Source organism: Stenella coeruleoalba (genome assembly GCF_951394435.1).
Source record: "Stenella coeruleoalba genome assembly, chromosome: 3".
NCBI lineage: Eukaryota > Metazoa > Chordata > Mammalia > Artiodactyla > Delphinidae > Stenella > Stenella coeruleoalba.
The window spans coordinates 7,185,771-7,194,832 of record NC_137148.1 but is presented as its reverse complement, the minus strand read 5'-3'; the positions used below and the strand labels follow the sequence as shown (position 1 = coordinate 7,194,832).

The window sequence follows — 9,062 nt, the reverse complement described above, 5'->3', positions numbered from 1 at the left end:
CTACTGCCTTGTTTGAGTGGGTGAACTCTCCTCTTGCTTCAGTTCTCATCTCGAAACCGAGGGTGGTGGTTCCCTGGCGGTGGATAAGGATTGTTAATACTTGGAACCAGTAGACCTGTGCCTGATACCTTGTAAATGTTCCAAAGTTGCTATTACTGTTAGGTACCAGTCACTTTTCTAGGCTTTAGGACATAGGGATCAAGTCCCTGGTGTCATGTCCTGGTGCTTATAAGTTAGTTCAGACACTTTGATACATTTTTAAGATCTTTTATTTTCATAAACACTGATAATTTTTGTTGAGTGAGGCATGTTCTCAAATGAGTGTCTTTTCCAGTATTTAAAATATTTGTATTCTTTTAAAAATGTAGGTACTGTTCAAAGGGACGTGGGAATGACATGATTTTGATAACTCCTGTAGAGGAATCTTCTTTATTCATCTGATCTTTCCACATGTGGACCTCTGGCTGCTCTGAAAATTAACCTATGAATCATGGTTGCAAAATACACTGTGTCCATGGTTCTTTACAGCCAACATCTTTCAGGCTCAGATTTTGCACAGCTGCTAAAAAAGTTCCAGTGCAGAAAATGGAAATGAGCTTGTCTAGTTGGTGTGCTACTGTTTTCGCAAGTATACAGTTGGGATAGAGTGAACAAAAAAGAGTGAAAGTGTGGATGAATAGATGTCTTACAGTAGACTAAAAAAAAAAAAAAATTCCTCAGAGGAACTGCTTGATACCTACAGCAGGGATTTTGCAACAAATTTTCGAAATGGAAGAAAAAGGAATACTGGAGAATAACATCTTTGATGCTTTATAATTTAATTTTTAATCCTAAAAACTGTCAAGGGCTTCCCTGGTGGCGCAGTGGTTGAGAGTCCGCCTGTCGATGCAGGGGACATGGGTTCGTGCCCTGGTCCGGGAAGATCCCACGTGCCGCGGAGCGGCTGGGCCCATGAGCCATGACCGCTGAGCCTGCGCGTCCGGAGCCTGTGCTCCGCAACGGGAGAGACCACAACAGTGAGAGGCCCGCAAAAACAACAACAACAACAACAAAAAACTGTCAAATACTGGTTTGGTGACTGCTTTGTAAGCTCTGCTGTGTTACATGTGCATCCCTAAAGAAACTTGTTTGTAAGTTTAAATGCAGAATGCTGAAATTGGCTTAAAAGGATTCATGGATAGTCACAGTCTCTGTGTGGGAAACAGTATAATTAAACACCCACGTTCCAGCTCGTGCAGCACTGGGAATACAGAGTGGAAACTTAGAAGAATTTACTGCAAAGGATATGGTGTCATTTTATAGAATATTCTGTGATGAAAAAGTGGATCAACAATCAACTTTTAAAAGTAAGATAAATAACATCTCTCAGTTGATAGTTTCTAGCCTGAGTCCTGAATTAATAAGCCAAGTGTGCAGTGCCCTAGTGATTCTTGATCAGACATTACCTCTGATTATATGTTTTTTTTAATGAAGAACCAAATAATATCTCAGAGGCTTTCAAGTCTACGTAAATATGTCAGATGGCTGAATCTCAGTTAAGGGGAGTGTATACTGAGAAAACAATAAAAATAGACTATAATAATTTAGAGATTTATATTAATAAATATAGATTTATACATCTATATTTATTGTAAATATTAATTTATTGATATATGAAATATGCAGAAATTACTTTAGTAAGATAAAAGAATTTTATATTAATGTGAAATTTTATATTAATGTGAAATTTCAGTGAAATAAAAATACAAGGAAGTGAAAAGGAACTTAATTCAAGTAAACTTCTTGTAGGATTGGACTCAAGGGAGACTTGTGTCAAAAAAAGGAATTGAATTGCATTTAGTCAACTATAGATCCTCTGTTTTCTAATTATGGTCAGGTTTGGGGACAGGAGAGGAGAAGGCATGGAAGGGAAGAGTATGAGTTGTGGGTAGAAAAGGCTCTGGAGCTAGAAAAATTTAGTTCTAGTCCTCTGTCATTAAATAGTTCTCTTGAGAAAGAAAAGGAAAAGAAATTGCTATTAATTATTCACTTAATTCCTATCTGTGTCAGACCCTGTATCAAGAACTTTCATCACATACCAGCTATGTGACTTGTGACAACTCAACTGACTTCTCAAGCCTCAGTTTCCTTGGAGATGACAGTTTTAGGGTTGTGTGAGAATTAAATGATTCAATGCACGTAAAACGCTTAGAACAGTGTCTGGCACAGAGAAAGTAAGTACACTGTACATATTATAATTTTTATTTTTATGTCTGATTTTCTATCGTATCATCTTGTAATTCACCTCATCTTTTGTGTCTGTTTCTTTATCAATAAAATCCAGAGCAAGAGAAGTTAGGTTAGTTGATCTCTAAGATCATTTACAAAATTTTGTGGTTCTTTAGTTAAAGAGAGTGAACCAGGCAAAGAGAATAAAATAGACTGAGTGGGAAGATAGATTGGATAAATCCTGATTTGTTAAAGTATCCAGTTAACCATGATGCTTACTTGGGGATTAGGCTTCAACGGATTTTCCTTTCCCGTTGAAATCTTGTAATTAGTTGATTTCTAATTGGTCACAGGTCTGTACTATTTAAAAGAGGTTTTCTTGACCTCAGGTCAAAGAGGTTTGTAGATATGGTTTGTGTTAGAAGATTCATGAACCTCCAGAAAGTGTACAGTTAAGTGTGTTTTCTGGAGAGAAGCTCTATACATCACATTTTTAAAAGAATCTGTGACCTCCCCAACCCCTACCCCAAAGCTTAAGAATTACTGATTTAAACCCTTCTACATACTCCATCCTACCTTCTGCATTTCTTTCATAGCGTTTACAATGGGACAAAAATATCTTCATGCTGTGACCACTCAGAAAGGTCTAGCCAAGGACCTCTTTGTCACTCATTTTCCAATTCTGTTGCTTTGAATTCCTGACCACCCAGCCAGCCAATTAGCCACTGCTCATGAGTCAGTGTGGATATGTACATCTGAAAATCTCCCCCTCCAGGAAAAATGAACAACCGGGGCATCACTTGAAATTCTGCCCACTGAAGGGGTTTCCATTCATCACAATCCTTCATAGTCCCTGAAGAGAAGGGCTACTGAGGTTACCCCAGGGTGGGGATCAGTGCTGTAGCGATCTGCTTTCAGGTGGTACCAGCATATTACACAGACTCACTGTAAATTTTTCTTCCTCCATCAACAAATCGCAAAGAAGTTGCCACATGACCATATCTGGGTTCAGAGAGAAAAGACAGTGCAGCAGAAGGAGCCATGCAAGTCTGAATCTCTCATTTTGTTTTGCTTTTATCTTCAGGCCCTGCTGGAGCCAAATCTCATATATAAAGCATCGGCCTGATGACAGAGTGCTACTATGCACACTCAGCTTTCTTACCTGGTGGCTTAGACATCTCCCAGTTCTTGAAGGGCAGATCAGGTTCAATGGGTACTTGGTGGCTTTTAGATGTTCTGTCTGCTAGGTGTAGTGGTGAGCCAGAAGCTATCAAAAGAGAACACATCTGTGGAAGATGGCAGAGCTTTGGTCAAAATCCTAAAAGTTTGCAATGTGATTCTGTAGAGACCTTCCAAAGACTCTGTATAGCATCCCTGTCTGCCATAAATACTTCAAGCACTTTTAGATCTACCGGATCATGAGGCCCCAGTGGCAGATTAATTCGTATGGCAGCCTGGACATATTGCAGAGCATTATTTTGCTCTGGTCCTCATTCAAAACTGATAGCCTTTTAGATTTCTTGTTAAATAGGTCAAAGAAACACACTACAAATTCAAAGAGGCCTTCACTTTGGAAGACATATCTTAAAATACCCCCAGAACATTGGACCTGTAGACATTTTACCGGAGTAGCAAGGCCTTGTGTCTTTAATTGATTGTTTCCCATCTCTAGCATGTATTTATCTAGTCAATGTATCAAGAATATTTGCTCGATTTTGCTTGCCATATCTAATTAACATGATATTATTGATGTAGAAGACCAGCATAATGTACTGTGGATTATGGAGGTTGTCAAGTTCCTTGTGAATTAGATTATTATACAGAGCTGCAGAGTTGATACGTTTTGCTGACCCTGCCAGCTGAAAGTAAATTGGTTTTAGTACCATTTATTAAAAGGTATGGCCATAAAAGAATTCACCACATTATTAGTCACATACCTGGTAACAGGGCATGTGTTCATTGTTTCAGTAAAGGAATCACAATTGAACAGCATCTGCAATTGGAGTTACCATATGATTAAGTTTATGATGCTCCATTGTCATTTTCCAAGATCCAAATCTCCTGTATAAGAGCTACATCCTTTAGGTCCTTGATGGAGGCCCTAATCTCCACATATCCTCCAAGAGTTTTATATTCCTTTTATTGCTTTGTAAGTAGAAGCCTTCCAACTTTACCTTTTCTAGTATAATAGTTCTCACTCCTCTCTCACAGGTGAGGCAACCAATATAGAAATACAGCCAGAGCCAAGAATTTTTATTCTAACTTTGAATTTTGGAATTAGAAAAATAACCACAGAATAAATTTGGAGACTCACTGGGTCCACTGTGAGATGTAACTGAGCCAAAACTACATTAATCACTGCCATAAACTCTTACTTTGACTAGTGGGCCATAATGACATTTTGAGTCCACAAGAATGAGTATCACTTTAGAGCCAATGTCTAATAATTCCTACAAAGTTTATTTCCCTTCCCTAAATACAGTCATCCTGCTAGATAGTCTTAGGTCCCTTTGGAGATGAGTAAGAGGAAAAAACTACAGTATTAATTTCTGACAGTGTGGCATCATCCTTTCTCAAGGATATCAGGCCTTCATTTCATTCAAAAGACTCTGGATCTGGAAACTGACTCAACTCTAGAATTAGTGGAGAGGCTTTAAACTCTCTGCTGTGGTGATTCAAGTGAGACATCTGTTCACCAGACATGAAACATAAATTAGGAACATAGTAGGCTCCCATTTTCCAAATCTTTCTCAAGTTCTTCCTTTGAACTCTAGCCCGGAGCTACTCAAGAAATGAGATTCTGGGAAATGTAGTTCACAGCCTTAGCCAAGTTGAAACAGCACTATATAGCAAAAGATAGATAAGTATATAACTGATTACAGTTTAATATGATGCTCACATTCACACTATGGTAGTACAAAAGAAGAATTTAGGATTCCAGACAAACCAAGGAAGGATAGTGAGTGATTTATGAGCTGAATTTTAGGAGGCGATGTGATGGGGGTGAGAGGAGGACATTTCAGGCAATATTCCAGGTATGACTCAACTTGGCAAATTGCGAGTAGTTTACCATAGCTGGAACACATCATGCAGTGTATTCAGGGTAGTACAGAAGATAAGGCTAGATGTTACTTTTTCTGGCACAGTATTAAAAACAATCTTCAGCTCAGCAATTGTGCATGTGTTTTATAAAGATAAGTTAGGCTTGTAAATAAATTAGGCTGGTAAAAATTAACCTATATCCATCAAAATAGGAGAAGTGTTGAGAATTTAATTGAACTTAAATATTGCCTCCATATTTTGCATTGATCAAAGTTAATGAATATACTTTACTGGAGACACTGTGATAGTTCAATTAAAAGTTATCTTTTCTCCATATCATAATATAAGGTTATTTAATGGTTAAATACTATTATACTAATTATTTGGATAAGTTTATTAACTACCTTTTTTTCTGTTGATTAGACACTGTTATATATGAGGGGGAGGCTATCAAAACTAGATATGGACGTTTTCGGTGCATAGTAATCAGTTATTAACCTGTGAAAGCACTGCTTTCACTCTTGTCTGTATGAATCACACAGTATGGCTTCATCTTAACAGAATTTAATAAGACAAGATTGTGATGGTTAATTTTACATGTCAGTGTGGACGTGGTACCCAGTTTTTGGTCAAACACCAGTCTAAATGTCCCTATGAAGGTATTTTTTAGTTGAAGTGAACACTTAAATCAGAGACTTTAATTAAAACAGATTATCATCCATAAAGTGGTGGGTCTCATCTAATCTGCTGAAGTTCTTAAGAGAAAAAGACCCAAGGTAGAGGGAACTCTGCCTTCAGACTTAAGACTGCAGTGTCAACGCTTCCCTGGGTCTTCAGAATGTTATTCTGCTCTGCAGATTTCATAGTTGACAGCCCCCCAAATTGTGTGAGCCAAGTCTTTAGAAATAAATATATATGTACACATCCTGTTGGTTCTGTTTTTCTGAGAATACTGACCAATACAAGGATAAACTGAATGTTGTTTTAAAAGATCAAGTTTAAAAGAATTTTTGTTCACAAAAGAGTTACTGCTTAATTTAAAAGAACTAGTCAACTTGAATAAATACTTGATAATTTATAATCAAGACTGGATCATTAATAATGTTGGGAACAATATTGGCATAAATAATTGAATTTAAACATGATTTTCAAATTCAGTTTTTACTAGTACCTTTCAAACAATTTATCAAGGAATCAAATGACCCTAAAATGGATTGATTTTCTTCGATTTTACTTTATTGTTGAGGTTTTAATAAGTATTAAAATAGCAAATAATCATAATGCAAAATAAGAAAATATCTTCAAGTGAGATAAGCAGTCTATGAATAACAAATTAAGTTGGAATATTCATATTGGAAAAATAAGGTAGTATAATTATCATAGCAAAAAATAGAATTGTACAAATGCATAGTTGTCACCAGTTAAATTGTGTCCCCTAAAAATTCACATGTTGAAGTCCTAACCCAGACTAATTCAGAATGTAAGCTTATTTGGAGATTATTTCCTTATAAGAGGGGGAACTTGGAGACAGACACACATACAGGGAGAACCTCATGCTAAGATGAAGGCGGAGATCAGGATGATGCTTCTACAAGCCAAGGAATGCCAAAGATTGTCAACAAACCACCAAAAGCCCGGAGAGAAGCATGGAGCATAGTCTTCCTCACAGCCCTTAGAAAGAACCAACCCTGCCAACACCTTGATCCTGGGATCCTAGCTTCCAGAACTATGAGACCATAAATTTCTGTTGTCTAAGCCACCTAGTTTGTGGTACTTTGTCATAGCAGCCCTACTAAAGTAACTCAATAGTACTAATTGATTTTTTAAAATAAACATAATAAAGAAATATCATTGTAAAATTCCTAATTATTCAACTAATCTCAGAACAGTATTTATGAACTACTGTTTTCTGTTCATTATTTTCAAATTAATATTTAGTTATTGGGAGTAAATAATAATGATAATAATAATAGCTAACTCTTATGGGACATTTATTATTTGCCAGGCATTCTTTTAAATGCTTTAAGTATACTAACTCACAGATAATACTATTAGCCCCATTTTACAAAAAGATACTCAGAAACACTGGAAAGTAAGTTGCTTGATTTACGTATATAGTAAGTGGTAGATCCAAGGCATAGACTCAGTTTGGTTGTGAAGTTTTTGGTTCTAACCAAAATGACATACTACCTATTGGTGACATAATTAATAAAGATTTTCCAGCCCTCCAAAAGAGCTTCCAAAAGCATTTGGGATGCTGGATTCACAACATATAGCTACATGACACCAGGGTGTCTGCTTGAAAATATTTCGGTCACATCGTGCTAAACATCCACATATTCTTCCTCATGATACACATTATTTTGGGCTGTTTACAATATTTGAGATTTATTAACAGAAAATAGTGTATACCAATCCTCTGTTTTGGTCTTATTTCCATTAATATTTAAGTTGATTTCTTTATGAAAGAAGAAAAGCCTATAATGATCATTTATGCATTTGCAATAAAAGTCATATACAATTTCAATGACTTTAATTGCATCAATGAATGGCATTAACTTCATATTTTGTGAATGTTATGCAGTTTAATGGCATGGAGTTCACTAACTGCAAACAGACATTTTCAATACACACACACACACACACACACACACACACACACACATGCACACACACAGGGAAGCTCATGGTCTATCCATGACTATAAGCAGATATTTCTGTCAGAGTATAAAATGTCTGTTATTTATTTCATGATCTCTGGAGAGCTTATTATAAATGCTTCAGTTAAGGTGCTGGTAGATGTAAACCGTTAACATCATTAAAGGGGTTTCCACTGAGGAATAAATATTTGGTTTCTCATCTGTTCTGCAGTTGAGCAACTCGACTGAGATGCCCTCTTCAGTTCCATGGCTCTCCTCATGTTCAGCTGGGCACTCTGTGCTTCAAAGGCCCTGGATTTCCTGGGGCATGATCCTACCATTTCCTGAAGTCTGGACACCTCACCTTCCTTCTGCACTGTGGGTACAGTTCCCAACGGCTCTGTGGTAAGGCATTTTTAGTTAACCATCTTATTTTTCTGTGATTCACCAGTTCCTTAGTGCTTAGAAGCTGATTTTTCAAATTTCTAAAGGAATTAAAAAAAAAACTAAAGAAATCAAGATGTAACATATTTAATACTGAGAAATTATATATAGAAGAGCACCGCATGGCTCTTTTGTATAAGGAATACAAACTATCTACTGGTCCCTCTCCAACCCATTCTCCACAAGGCAGCCAGGATGAGCTTTTAAAAAGTTAAACCATTTTGGAAATAGTGGAGGTGATTGCAGAACACTGTGAATGTAATTAACATTGTTGAATTTTACAATTAAAGATGGCTAATGCAAAATTTTATGTTATATGTATTTTACCACAATAACAAAAAGCACTTTATAAAAAGTATCAAAAGCTATTTACCTATATTAAAGGCAAATCATGTTAATGTAATAGTAAGGTTGCCCGACCTTAATTATAAAAAACAAAAACACAAGAAACTAAATCAGATAAAAGAAAGTAAACCAGATTATTTCAGTGCCAGTACCACTGTCAGGCTTAAATACACTTTGAATTTTCTGGGAGGAGAAGAATTTTCGTTCCCTTCCATGGCCCTTGGAGGCCCTGCATGACTAGCTCTGGGACCTCTGGGATCGTATCTTTCTCCACTCTCTCCACCTGTTCCTCACTCAGCCAAGCTGCTTCCCATCATGCTCCCATCACCTACATCCTCTCCGACTCTGCACCCTTGCCCAGGCTGTCCTTTCCACCTGAGACAT

General features: G+C 36.9%; 1 protein-coding gene across 2 annotated transcripts in view; it reads left to right on the top strand.

Moving 5' to 3' along the window:
- Nucleotides 1-437: 437 nt before the first annotated feature.
- LOC307184640 (semaphorin-5A-like) overlaps nt 438-9,062 on the top strand; it is a 284,063-nt gene continuing 275,438 nt past the window's right edge. For both annotated transcript variants that reach the window (XM_079918269.1, XM_079918270.1), the window contains exons 1-3: nt 438-1,346; nt 2,050-2,213; nt 8,122-8,294. The gene's annotated coding sequence lies outside the window, so the exon portion shown is untranslated. The remainder of the gene's footprint in view (nt 1,347-2,049; nt 2,214-8,121; nt 8,295-9,062) is intronic.